Here is a 14,573-nt window from a genome sequence, read left to right as displayed (position 1 = left end):
ATACCCTGATGTATTGCTCCAAAAGTATATTCATACTTGTCCAACCCATGTCTCTTGGAATTTAGAAAAGTTACCACTTATAAACCCAGCTATAGATGGTGGTCAAAAATAAAAAATTATCAATGGGCTTTTTTTTTCTTATTTGAGTATAGCTGACACATAATGTTACGTTAGTTTTAGGTATACAGTGATAATATATTAATATTAATACAGATAAATATTAATACGGGTAATATATTAATACAGATATTTAATACCGTTCAAATCATAAATATTTCTCCTCTTTTGTTGGATGGCTGTTAAAGTTCCTAAACACTAGTCCTAACTGGATCAGAATAATGAAAAAACCACAAGTGGATTATATTTCTGATATAATCAGAATACCTTATTATTTTTACTATAAATTTTACTATCTCCATATTAACCATATGTTTTAATAATACATATTTCATTAAAATGACAAAGAAGTTCTTAGTCTTGGTTATCTACTGATACTGAAGTTTTTTTCTTCCATCACTTAAAATAGAAAAGGAGAAAATACAAAAATTTACATGCTGTGCTTATGGGAAAGAACATGAGTGTTTTAATCAAATTCAAGCCCCATCTGTTATAAATGTATAGCCTCAGGCAGGTTTAAGATTGAATAGCCTTGGGGTGCTTGGGTGGCTCAGTCTGGTAAGCAGCCAACTCTTGATTTCAACTCTTGAAATCAAGCCTTAGTGTGGAACCTGCTTGGGATACTCTGTCTCTCCCTCTGCCCCTCTCCCCCACTTGCACTCTTTCTCTCTCTCACTCTCTCTCACAAATAAATAAACTTTAAAAAAAAAAAAAGGTTAAGTAGCCTCATTTGCAAAATGAAAGTAGTAGTGTGTTTAAGCAAGTGCTATAAGGATTAAATATTATAGGTAAGGCATACAGTAGACACTAAAATAAACCTATTGCCATCTATCTCACTACCGAGTTCCATTTTAAGTCTAGCAACAAGTTTTAAAAATTAGTTGTTTTTTTTAAGATTTTATTTAAGTAATCTCTACACCCAATGTGGGGCTCAAACTCACAACCCTGAGATTAAAGAGTCACACACTCCCACCAAATGAGCCAACCAGGTGCACCTGAAAACTTAGTTATATTGTAACTAAACAGCTGTATAAAAAATGGCCTGATAGTTAAAAACTTAGTCAAGGATTGTAAATGGCAACAACTAATCTTCCTATCACTTTATAATGTACAAGTTACTTTATGTTACTAGATATTATAATTATATAATCTCACTTAATTGTCATGTTTTGCCAGGTATCATTATTCTAGTCATAGATAAGAAACAAACTCAGAGAAGTTCAGTCACATGATTGAGAGTGACCAGAACTCCTTACTTGAACATTTTAAGTAATCTCTCACTTTATACATTTCATAAATTCAGCTAGTATATTACAGACAGCAATATTGAGAAATTGTCATCTCAATTAACTGCTGGGTCGCAGAACCTATATAACTGGCTTTGCTTTATATGTTAGGTCATGTTTGGATCAGCTCCTGACATTGATCTACCGATCTAATGCATTTTAAAAGCCCTACATTGTACTTCCTTTCACATTCCATGCATTTGAAAGATGGGAAGTAGAAAGAGAACAGCAGCCTTGGGTATCTCAAAAAAGAGCTTAAAGGAATTTCATTTTATACAAGTAAAACTGAGCAAAGGGGCGCCTGGGTGGCTCAGTCGGTTAAGCGTCCGACTTTGGCTCAGGTCATGATTTTGTGGTTTGTGAGTTTGAGCCCCGCGTGGGGCTCTGTGCTGACAGCTCAGAGCCTGGAGCCTGCTTCTCATTCTGTCTTCCTCTCTCTCTGCCTCTCCCCCGCTTGTTCTCGGTCTCTCAAAAATGAATAAATGTACACAAAATTTTTTTAAAAAACAAAACTAAGCAAAGATGGAGCACTCTGTACGCAAGTGCGGAAAATGAGACAGAAATTCCACTAAGGAAAAATCTGGTGCTAAATGCACGTAAATGAAGTTTTCTTATGTAGGGAAAAGCTAACATGTCAGAGTGTCAAAGGAAATGGAAGCCAACTTCAGTGTCAGCAGTAGGAAGAGTTATCAGGAAACTAGAAAAAAATAATTAGATCCTGTGGTTTGTGCTAAAAGACAAGAGAGAAGGATTACTTTGTGCCTCTTTTCCTTCTGGATACCCAAACGAAGAAACCTGTTTGGAACCCTCTCCCCGTGACACAAGCTGGGTCAAAGTTTTCTGCACTGGGCTGTGCTTCCCCAGCCAGCTCACACTCTGGCTCTCCACTGCTGCCACCTCAGTCTACATTCCACAAGCCTGCAAAGCCCTTACCTCCTCCTGCACTCTGCAACTTCAGAAAGAAAACAGGAACTACCATGTACCCCTTCAACATTCCTGACTCCAAATCTATGAACCTACCTGTATCTATACCACTTTTGAGCATTCTTCACTCCTATTGCAGTGACTCTCATAAGGAAAAGGCTAATCCCTTAACCTGTACACAGGACCTTGTGCAAACGGCATACACACACACATGCACACACACACACCATCGTCATCATGTCCACTCTTCTCTGCTGGCTCCTTTCCAATAGCACCTGGATGTATAGATGTATTAAATCTCTCCATCTTTAAAAATAAATAAAAGCATAACCTCATGTCTCCCTCTAGATATTGACCTTTTGCTTTCCTCCTCTTTAACAGCCAAATCTAAAGTGTCACAATTTCTCACCTCCCTCCCACTTCTCAAACCACGTTAATCTAGATTCTGCTCCCACCACTGTACAAAAACTTTTCAATAAGATCACTTACGGTTCTTATTTGACTAGTCTTCCTAGCAACATTAAACCCTCCTTTTCAAACCACTCTTCCTTAATTGATGTGACACCTAGTTTTCCTAGTACTTCACTGACCACTCTTTCTTATTTGCCAGTTTCTTCTCAACTTGTTAGAGATTCTCAGGGTTTAGGCTCTACCAGCCATTCACCAGGCTAATGATAGAGTTGGACACTTCTCTCCTGAACTCTTCCAAAATTCTACCTGTATATCCTTTTACTGGACATCTCCCTTGGATATTTCATAAGCAACTTGAACCCAGCCAATCCTAAAGCTCAACTCATCTTCCCCCATCATCAAACCTACTTTATCAGTATTCTCTACCTCAGAAAATGACACCACTACTCACCCAGTTCTAGCCAGAAATCTAGGAGTCATCCCTGACGTGTGTGTCTCTCTCCGATTCCACATCTATCAATCTCAAAGTGATGTTCATTCCATATCTTAAATATCTTTTAAATATGTGTATTTCTCTCTATTGCCAATGCCACCACTCTAGTCCAAACAACCGCCAGCTTTCATCTGGACTGCCACAATGGCTTCTAGGGTAGTCTCCAGTATTCATGCATACTTTCCATCCCTCAGTCCATTTTATATTCTGCCCATATATTAAAGCTCAGCATAATCTGGCACCTTCCTGCTTTTCTTGCTCTTTATGAGCTAGACCACCCTTGCCCTACTTGACTGTACTCCAACTCTGCAGACCTTCTTATAGTTCCTCCAACACAACCCATTCTTTTCTCCCCTTAAAGCCTTCCTACCTACTGTTCTCTCCCCCTTTAACTCCCCCATGTTCTTCCTCAGGGAAATTCCCATGTAATCTCTTCCTCAGGGAAATCTTCCCTGATGCACCAGACTAATTTGCTTTCAATGTGCCCAAATCACATATAATTTTTGGTGTTATATCTCTCTTCGCACTAAACTGTTGATGCCCTAGAGGCTAGGGACCATATCTGATTTTTTCATCATTGAATCCCTGCTGCTTAATATAGTGCCTGGCACATAGACACTGGGTGTTATTTGTAGAATGAAAGGATGCAAATATAGAAGCAATTTATCAGAAACAGCCCATCATTCTTCCATGGCATTGCAGCCGGAATCAAAATACCATGCTATCAGCATAATATCTCATGCTTGTATAAGAGCAAACTATTGTGGGGATAGGGAGGTTGATGAACTTAAGCAACCTGACAGAAAATAAGAGAAACTCACTAAACATGTAACTCTAATATGCACATTTCTTCAATTTCTCTGCTGATTTGAAGTTTTCACATTTTACATAGTTGTAATCCCTGCATAAGCACTTTTTCCTTTTTTTTTTTTTTTTTTTTTTTTTAAGTAAGCTCTACATCCAACGTTGGGCTTGAACTCACAACCCCTAAAGAAGAGTTGCATGTTCTACCAGCTGAGCCAGCCAGACACATCATGCGTAAGCACTTTTAATTCTGCTTTTTTACAAATGTCCACCCTAAATCATTGTCAACTTGTTATGTTTAAAGGTTACTTGGGATTACATCAAGTTAATAGGTCATGATTTTCTTAGCCCTCTCTCCACTGCTAGGCTTTTTGGTTAGTTCTGATATTGTTATGAATAGTAGTGCTACAAACTCTTCATAAGTAACTTTTTCACTTCAGATTATCTCCTTGAGGAATGCTAAAGTGGAATTGGACCAGCAAAGCATATGAGCAATTTTTATCCCTTCATATAGATAGCCAGAGAATTCTCATAAGAATCAATGTTTAGTACCATTAAAAATATATAACATAAAAACTAATCCCATGTAGCCCTTCCAACATTGAGTTTTATCTTTGTTTGAATTTATTTCTTGAAGTTTAAAAGATAATAACTTTTATTGAGCTCTTTCTGTACACTGGGGATTTCTAAGGATTTGGCATGAATTTTCCCATTCAATAATCACATAAACCTGTAATGTAGATACCATTACCATCTCCCTTTTAGAAAAGAGAAAACTAAGGCTTAGCACTGCCCAAGTTAAGTAAATTGATGAGGTTTAAATGTAGATGTACTGATTCCAGAACCTGAACTCTTAACCACCATAATGCTTGTTAGTGATAGTGGGTTTTTTTTTCTGTTTTATTTTATCAAAAGGAATAACTTTTCTGATTTCAGGAGTATGGCATAATGTATTGCTAGAGAGCTTGTTGTTTGCTGAGCTAAATATCTAGATGGACCTTTTGGGGTTGAGAAAAGTCAACTCCCTGGGGTTAGCTTGAGTGGGCCAGGGGGACACAAAGAAAGATCAGTTACTCCAAATAATAAAATGAAAGAAATTTGAATTTTCATTGGATGCCCTAGAAAAAGAGAATGAGGCCTTGGTAAGAAAGAAGCGGAGGGGGGGTTGATGAAAAGAACTGAGATGGGATGTTTGCCAGAAACATAGCAGGAGGCAGGGGCCTATTGGAGATGGCCAGTGAGAAGTTTCCAAAATAGTGGAGAATGGATTTCCATTTCTATGAGCTTTCCATTTCTATGTGTGCATTGAATTTGGAGTTGTTTTCTGCTCTGTGCTGTAGCCTTCCATTAACTCTAAAACTTGTGTGCAATTTGGATACACCCAACCATCTTGGTGGTGGGCCATTTGGAGGAATGAAGGGAGAGGACTGGCACATTACAGGCAAGAGGGCAATAGCCAAAGGAACAGGAGACAAGAAGACTGCATCACAGTCTGACCCAGGAGATAGAGAATCAACTCGGAGAAACTGAAGTCTCAGGACTTCCCAAAGTGGTCGGATATGAGACAGGGGCCATTTTTGTATTGAAAGAATGACCTTTAAACATTAAATCGTTTGGAGTTTCCAGATTGTAAACTTTTGGGCCACATTCAAGGGAAAAAGTACTTTTGTTGAGCCACAGTAAAAGAAAAATGATTTATTAGCATTTATCAGCCACCTCCTTGATATGTGGTCATTAGCTTCCTTATCTCTTACAATGATGTGCTATAGGGCGCGGTCCTCCATCCTCTCCTCTGTGCACAGATACTCAGTCCCTGGTGATATTTCACCCAGTTCCATGCTTCTAGATATCATCCCTTTGTCAACAGTTCCCAAATTTATATCTCCCAGACCTCTCTCCAGAGCTCCAAACCCATATATCCCACTTGACATTCCCCACGTGGATATCCAAAGCTCATCTCAAACTCAGCACACCCAGTATTACATTTCTGATATTCCTTCCTCAAACTGCAACACTCATAGCTTTCTCCATCTCAGTGGATGGCAACTCCATCCGTCCTTTCAAGCTAAAACACAGAGTCATCCTTTATAACTCTTTTTCTGTTATATTCCATTTCTAGTATAACAGGGAAGTCTGTTTTTGCCCTCAGGATATATCCAGAATCTGCCCATTTCTACCACCTGTTTTTCTACCACTCTCATCAGAGCCACCATGCCATCTCTCACCTGGTCTCTAACAGACCTCCCTGCTTCCACCTTTACCCTGCTAGCAGCTAAGGGTGATCCTTTTAAAACCTGTATAGTAAAAACTTGTTATTCACTCCTCTACTTCCCATTTCATTCACAGTAAAAGCCAAAGTTCTTACAGCAGTCTTCTGTGATCTCCCTGTCCCCCGCCACCCTGCACTGCCCCACCGTTACCTCTTTGACCTCACTTCCTAGTCCTGTCCTCTTGTTGTCTCTCTTCAGCTACACCTGCATCCTTGCTGTTACTGAACAAAGTCAGGCACCTGAGAACTTTTTCATTGGCTATTGACTCTGCCTGGAATGTCCCACAAAGCATATTCTCTCACTTCTTTTACATCTTTGCTTAAACATCAGACCTTCCCCAACCATCATCCTCTTTTTTGAAATTTTAATTCCAGTATAGTTAACATACACTGTTATATTTGTTTCATGTGTACAATATAGTGATTCAACAAGTCTATACATTACTCCGTGTTCATTGTGGTAAGTATGGTAAGTATGCTCTTAATCCTCTAAATCTATTTAACCCATACCCACCTTCCCTTTGGTAACCACCAGTTTATTCTCCATTATTAAGAGTCTGTTTTTTGCTTTGTCTCTATTTTTCTTTGTTCATTTACTTCTTAAATTCCACAGATGAGTGAAATCATTTGGTATTTGTCTTTCTCTGACTTACTTCACTTAGCACTATTCCCTCCAGATTCATCCACGTTGTTGCAAATGGTAAGATTTCATTCTTTTTTATGGCTAATATTCTGTTACACACACACACACACACACACACACACACACCATTTCTTCTTTATCCATTCATCTATCATTGGACACTTGGGCTGCTTCCACATTTTGACTATTGTAAATAATGCTTCTATAAACATAGGGATGCATATATCTTTATGAATTAGTGTTTTCGTATTCTTTGGGTGAATACCCCATAGTGGAATTACTGGATCATATGGTAATTTTATTTTTTATTTTTTGAGGAAACCCCATACTGTTTTCCACAGTGATTGTACCAGTCTGCATTCCCACCAACAGTGCATAACCATCATCCTCTTTTAATTGCAATATCTCATCAGTATTTCCAATCCCAGTTTTCTTGCCTTACACTTTTTCTTTTTCCCTTAGCACTTAATCACCTTCTTGCATACTATGTAATTTATTGTTATTGTCTTATCTCCCTCACTCACCACTATAATATATAAGCTCAATGAAGGTAAAGATCTTTATGAACCTTGTTCACTAATATACCCCAAGCACTTAGCATTGTGCCTAAGTCACTCAATGCCTAACTCACTTAATGATAATTATTAGAATTAAAAAAATGGGAATCTGTCATCCCCAGCAACAGAATGAGAATCTAAGTCCACAATTTTGTACAACATAGGCATTTTCTTTTAGACCAGGGATCAGCAAACTTTTTCTTAAATATTACTAAATATTATAGGCTTATAGGTCATATGGTCTCTGTGGTAACTACTCAACCTCTGCCTTTGGAGCTCCAGGGTAGCCAGAGACTGTGTATAAATAAATGGGCATGACTGGGTTCCAATAAAACTATTTACAAAAATAAGCAGCCAACCAGTGGGCTGTACTTCACTGATTCTCCTTTAGACAAAGATATATCTTGGTAAATCATAGCTCTTCATTGGCAGGCTCAGCTGCATTCATCTACTTTATCAATTGCCAAAAACAAAATTTTGGAAAGGTGAATGCAAACCTAGCAAAATTACAGATCAGTAGCTTCTCTGTCTGCAGCAGATTGGGCATTCCTTACTCAAAGTGGCCGTTGAGCAATACGTGACTTGGAAGTGGGGGGTAGGGAGAAAAATCCTGACATCAGCCACTTTCTCACTAATGAGTGTAGAACACATTATCTGTAGCTTGGGAGTGTCCTCTAGAGATTTCTAATATGCAGAATGATCTACTTCTGAGACCTCTTTTCTCTAGGCCATTAAGTTCTTTGGCAAGCATTGATGATGAATTTCCTGTGGCAAAGAAACCATTTTTATTTTTGTCAGCTATTCTAAAAGTCAGTAGGTTGACGCAGTTGGTTATAAAACTATCTGCCAATATTCTGAGGCCCAAACCCTAATCTCCTGCCATGTAGACAATCAGAATGCACAGAATAACCCCTGTAACAAAGAACTATGCAGCCCAAAATGTCAGTAGTACTGAGGTTGGGAAACCATGATCTAGACTATTCTGCTATACTTTTTGTCTGCTTTATTTATGCTCCATTGCCAAACCAGGATTCCTAAACCACCAAATGTATCCTTCACTCCTAAGATCCAGTAGCTCCCCATTGCCTGAAAGACCAAGTCTTTCCTTCTCATCCTGGCATTTAAATCCTGAGGGATTTTGCCCACTTATGTACTCATTCCCCAACAGGAACTCAGCTTTTCCCAAGCTTTCATCTGCACCATCTTTCACACACATGCTTTTACCGACGTTACCCCCTAAACATGTACCTTGTGAAGATCCTCCCCACATCTCTCCTCTGATCCAAATCTTACTCATTCTTTGAAGCCCACACATGCTGCACACCCCTCTGCCAATGAGTTGGTCTCCTTTTGTACCACTACCTTTAGTACTTATTGTGGGCTCACTGTTATATGGCTCTTCCCTCTATCTTGTTTCCTCAATAACCTCCCTAAAGGGTTCCATATTATATTTCTGGTCTTTCCATCTCAGTTTAAGGTGTGAAAACTGTATTGTTGTATTGAGAGTTTCTTGTGTTAAGAGTCAAATGAGATAAATATAAAAAGTACCTTGTACAGGGCCTTACACCCAGTTAAGTGCTTGCTCAGAAAACTATAGCATCTATAGAAGCATACAATCGGGAACCCATAGAACATGCTTAATAAATCTTTTAATAGTATTTATGTACTAGAGAGAGCATGCATACAGACTAGCCTGGTATTTGGAACCAACAGCAAAGAAAAACTTGCATCAGAAATTCTACACCAATTAACACGCCTTCATGCTAGAGTGAATCCAAGAGCAGTGGGTGTCACATTTTCTCAAAGTGGTGCCTAAGCCAACCTTTTGCATTTAACAAGTTAATGAATAGCTTATGAGTAACACTTTGCCCACTCTGGCCCTATTTAGAAGGCTGCCAATAGGATAGGATATCAGTATGCCACACTCTGCTTTGCTGGGGTCCCAGCTGTATCCTCCCTAAGTGATTCTGCTCTTAGCAGCTGGGGGGTCTGATATCCCTAGAGAAGTCAGCACCAGTGGGATGAGGCTGCAGAGAGGTCCTGGCCTTTCCCCAAATGGAAGAGAGCCTTGTCTCAGATCCTATGAGAGAAGAGAGTGGGGCATGGTATTCTGAGCAGCCCAGGTTTGGCTTTGGGCCAAGCACTGAGTGGCAAACAAGAAGGAACACATTCCGGGAAGGCAAGGAGCCCTGCCAACACAAAGGCGGCCCAGCGAGCTGGGCCTGCTGGGCGCCAGGTGCTCCTTGGCTCTGTGGAGGTCAGGCACGCAGGCAGATGCACTCGGGTTTCTCTGGATTATCATTTCAGAGGTTTAAACCGCTCCTTCCCTCTCACTTTAGATGGACAAAGCAGTGTTAAACCTCTGTTTCCCCTGGGGTCTAGCCCCTTCTCTCCAAATGAAGGTAGGAGGAGAAAGAGTGTTATGGCCTCCTGAAATCGTACATTGCTGGAGCCAGATTTCTTTAATTCTGTGCCCTAAGAGGCTACCTACAACAAGGGCAGGTCAGGGGGGAAAGCCTGGGATTTCTATGTCCTTGTTGGAAGAGAGGCAGAGCTGCCCTCTCTCCCTTTCCCGCACCCTCACTCCCCCCATCCCCCAAACAAGACATGCTTATTCTTCACACCTGCCAGTTCTGCCTCGATACTGGCCTTACCTTCTGAAGGTCTGGAGAGCCCTTGGGAATGCGGTCCACTCCACCCCACCCCCATCCTGCTATGAAAGGAGAAGAGAAAGGACCAAAGGGGACCATCGAGAAATGGCCACAGGAGCTTCCCTTTGCCACTGAATAGACAATGTGCACTGGACTTGGACAGTCCTGGCCCATTTTCACCCGCAAGGGAACAAAGGAAACTGAAGTTTATTCCTCTCCTCCTTGGCTCCAGTTCCTGCTGGACTTTGCTGCCACCTAGTGGTCCAGAAGGCATCTCTTCCCCTTCAAAGAGCCCAGCCTGGGGATCTGGCTTCTGTCCCCGCCTGAGGCAAACAGAAGAGCCTTCTCTGAGAAGCTTCTCTACCCTAGGACGCCCTGCTTCTGACGCCCAGCAGCCAGGAGAGAGGAGCTGCATAGGTTCATGACCTCACCCAGCTCGACAGGTGTCCTAATGCCAGGTAGGAAGGCCAAGGCTAGCTGGCTGGGTGCTGGGAGCAGGAGGGTGGGCAGTCTTACAGGAGGCCCTGTTGGGGTGCAGTTCTGCTAGAACTCCCCTCATTCCTGAATGCCCTTTTCACCAGAGCCCCTGCTCCTTTCATGACCTTCTCTCGTTTGGCTACACGCATGTTGCAAAACCCTGCATTATATATTTCCCTCAATTTCTCCAAATTTAAGGCAACTGTTTCTTCCTTATAGTTAGCTCATTTCAACTTTAAAAAGTATAAAGATTATTTTTCCTCTCTGTGATGCTGCTGCTATGAGCCAGCCTGAGAATAATGAATAGGGGGTATATTACCATGTAGATTATCAGCCATATTTTTCTGCATATTATATCCATGGGTTTATTTCCTCTAGCAAAAGAAAGCACTTGTTTTCAAGGACCGCCGAGCCTATGAGCTCCAAACTTTCAGATCTCAGTTGGCAGTACTGAGGAATTGTATACAATCCAAACTCCCTTCTCCTGCCTACCTCTCCAACCTCTGTGTGTGTGTGTGTGTGTGTGCGCGCGCACATGCCCACACACATGTGGTAAAATACACATAAAATTTACCATCTTGATACTTTTTAAGTGTATATTCCCATAGTGTCAAGTATATTCCCATTATTGTGCAACCATCATCACTGTCTCCAGAACTCTGTCCATCTTGTAAAACTGAAACTCTATGCCTATTAAACAATAGCTTTCACTTCCCTTCCCCCCAGCCCCTGGCAACCACCATTCTACTTTCTGTCTCTATGACTGTGACTATTCTAGGAACCTCTCAGAAGTGGAATCATACAGTGTTTGCCTTTTTGTGACTGGCTTATTTCATTTAGCAGAATGTCCTCAAAGTTCATCCACGTTGTAGCGTGTGTCAGAATTTTCTTCCTTTTTGAGGCTGAATAACATTCCATGGTATGTATATACCACATTTTGTTTATCCATTCAGTGGCTGATAGACACCTGGGTTGCTTCCACCTTTCGGCTGTTATCAATAATGCTGCTCTGAACATGGGTGTACAGATAGATAACTCTTCAAGACCCTGCTTTTAGTTCTTTTGGGTATATAGCCAGAAGTGGTATTACTGGATCGTAAGTAATTGCTTTTCATGTTTTGAAAACCTGTTTTGCACATTCTGTTTTGCACAGTGGCTGCAGCATGTTACATTCCTACTAACAGTGCATAAGGGCTCCAATTTCCCCACCTTCTCACCAACACTAGTATCCTGTTTGAGAGTAGTCATCCTAACGCATATGAAGTGTATCTGATTGTTGTTCTGATTTGCATTTCCCTATTGACTAGTGATGTTTAGCATCTTTTCATGTGCCTGTTGGCCATCTGTGTCTCTTCTTTAGAGAAATGTCTATTCAAGTTGTTTGTTTACCTATTTTTACTTGGTTGTATGTCTTGTTGGCATTGACCTCTCCAACCTCTTTCACATCACTCTTCCACCTGATTAGTACCCAGAGTCATGTGGACAGTCTCTCTGTGCAGGGACATATACATCTTTCCTACATTTTGCAGCTATTGATCCATTTTCTGGGAAATTCTCTTTTCTCCTCCCACAGCTGGCCCTTTCACCAGCCTAAATGGCACTTCCGAGAACCTTTCTTGACCAGCCATCCACAGCCAACTCCATATTTACTCTCATATCACTGTTTCTTTCCTTCATGGAACCTATTCACAATCTGTAGTTACTTTGTTTATTTACATATTTACCTGGAACTTATGTCCACATGGAACATAGGTGCCACAGGCACACAGGGACATTGCCTGACATGTTCACTGCTCTATCCCCAGTGCCTTGCATGGTACCTGGCTTATAGTCTGCACTTAATATTTACTGAATGAAGGGGCGCCTGGGTGGCTCAGTCGGTTGGGCGTCCGACTTCAGCTCAGGTCACGATCTCGCGGTCTGTGAGTTTGAGCCCCGCATCAGGCCCTGGGCTGATGGCTCAGAGCCTGGAGCCTGCTTCTGATTCTGTGTCTCCCTCTCTCTGCCCCTCCCCCGTTCATGCTCTGTCTTTCTCTGTCTCAAAAATAAATAAACGTTAAAAAAAAATTTTTTTTAAATATTTACTGAATGAATGAATCACTACTAGAGGGGGCATCCTAGGGAAAAAGTGATATGGCCCAAAATGAAGTTTGACCTCCCTAATCGAGGCTCAAAGTCACAGAAGAGGACACAGGAATTTTCTGGTTCTGAGTTCTGCACTTCAATTGCTGAGTCAGAAAAAAGCACAGGACTATTCGAACCAGGGACATTGCTTGGGATCTGCCCCAGAGAAGTGGGGAAGCATTCTCAGTGTCCACCCAACAGAGGCAGAAGGCTGTGGAGGCTTGCTGTGGCCACTCTTCCCCTTCCCATTATGCCTGAAGTATGAGGCAGCTCAGCTAAAGTCGTGTGAGATTTGCAGAGTACTGGGGATTCTGGGAATGACTTGGGCTCCATCAGTCTCTTGAGTGCTAAATGTGTCAGTAGGATACCCTTCGCGAGTAGTCAAAAGATAAAGAATGAACTTTCCATACCACAGGACACTAGAAAAATCAAATTTTTGTATTTTAAAATATTTTCAAAGGCTAATGCTATGGTGGAACAACCCAAGGATAGTTGAACCAATCTCTCAGGGAATTAGAGTATCAGCCAGTGCAAGCAGGTCTGTACAAATACACAGTTTACAAATGAGCACAACCAAAAGGGACATTGGCCCCAGAGGACCAGGCTGGGGAATCAAAGGGAGAAACAGAGGGCCCTCCAGAGCGACAGGCACACTCATACCACTGAAATCCCTGGACCCAAGAGGGCCTCCAGAGCCACCCCACCCTACAGCATGCCTCTTGCCCTTTCTGAACCTGCGGCACAGGTGGAGACTAGATTCACCAGCACTTTGGCACCGTTACCCATGACTTGGCACCTCTGCTGGCCCCTCATGAGCCTCTGGCTCAACCTGGCAAGGCTCTAGAGAATGGACCTACTCTCCCCGCCCTTCGGCAAGGACCAGGGCCGGGAGACACTGGGGCAAGTATTTCCCTGAAGACGTGATGGAAAGGAGTGATGAAGGGGGCTGGTTCCAAAAAAAGGATGGGGTTTTCCCCACTGTGGTGCTGTGGGGAGAATGGAATGAGTTCCACCTGATACATACAGATGAGGTGCAAGCAACCCCCCCAGGCTCTAAGCATAATCCTAGAACCCGCAATGGGGTGAGGATGAAGAGACTGCTAGTCTGAGCTTTGGGACTTGTCACCTGCAGTCAGTCCCTCCAATTCTTGTTTGGGTTTGTCCTAATAGGACAATCATGGCTCTGCAATAAATAATTTCTGCTTGGATTTCTCCCTGATTAACCTTTCAGGTGTCCGAAGGAGGAAAAACAGTGGCTATTTCTGACACCACTCACCCCATCACCAGTGACTTTCCCTTGATACCTCTGACCTCTTCACTGAGGCCCCTCTAGAACCTCCAAAGGCACTGTCTTAGCAGATGGGAGTCCCAGGAAGAGCAGGCAGAGTTCTGAGTTCTGAGGCATAGATGAGCTGTTTAGAAAACAGGTGGCCCTGGCAGAAGTGGAGGAATCTCTAAAAGAAAGCTACCACTGTGTCTACTCTTCTCATCCCCTACTTCTCTTGTCCCCAGAGATATCAGACAGAACCCCTTGGCCTGGTCCCTGCACTGTACCAGGCCCACCTTGGACACCTCTACCTTATTCATAGAATGGAGAAGCCTCCCCCCATGGCCCGCAACATACTTATTTCTGGTGACATGAGTGAGCTTTGCCCTGCAGTGGCCCTATACCATTGTGCCCAACTGCCCAGCTGCCCAGCCTTACTTCCCGACAGGTTGCTATGGGTCATGGCCTCTCAGGCAGTCAGCCAGGGAGTACAAAGCAAAATCTCAAATCAAAGCCACCAACCTTCCCACCCACCCCAGCCCCAGCCCCT

This window comes from Lynx rufus, unplaced genomic scaffold (genome assembly GCF_022079265.1).
Source record: "Lynx rufus isolate CCGP_SWC_20201006 ecotype Redwood Valley unplaced genomic scaffold, mLynRuf1.p SCAF_13, whole genome shotgun sequence".
NCBI lineage: Eukaryota > Metazoa > Chordata > Mammalia > Carnivora > Felidae > Lynx > Lynx rufus.
This window is presented reverse-complemented; position numbering follows the sequence as displayed.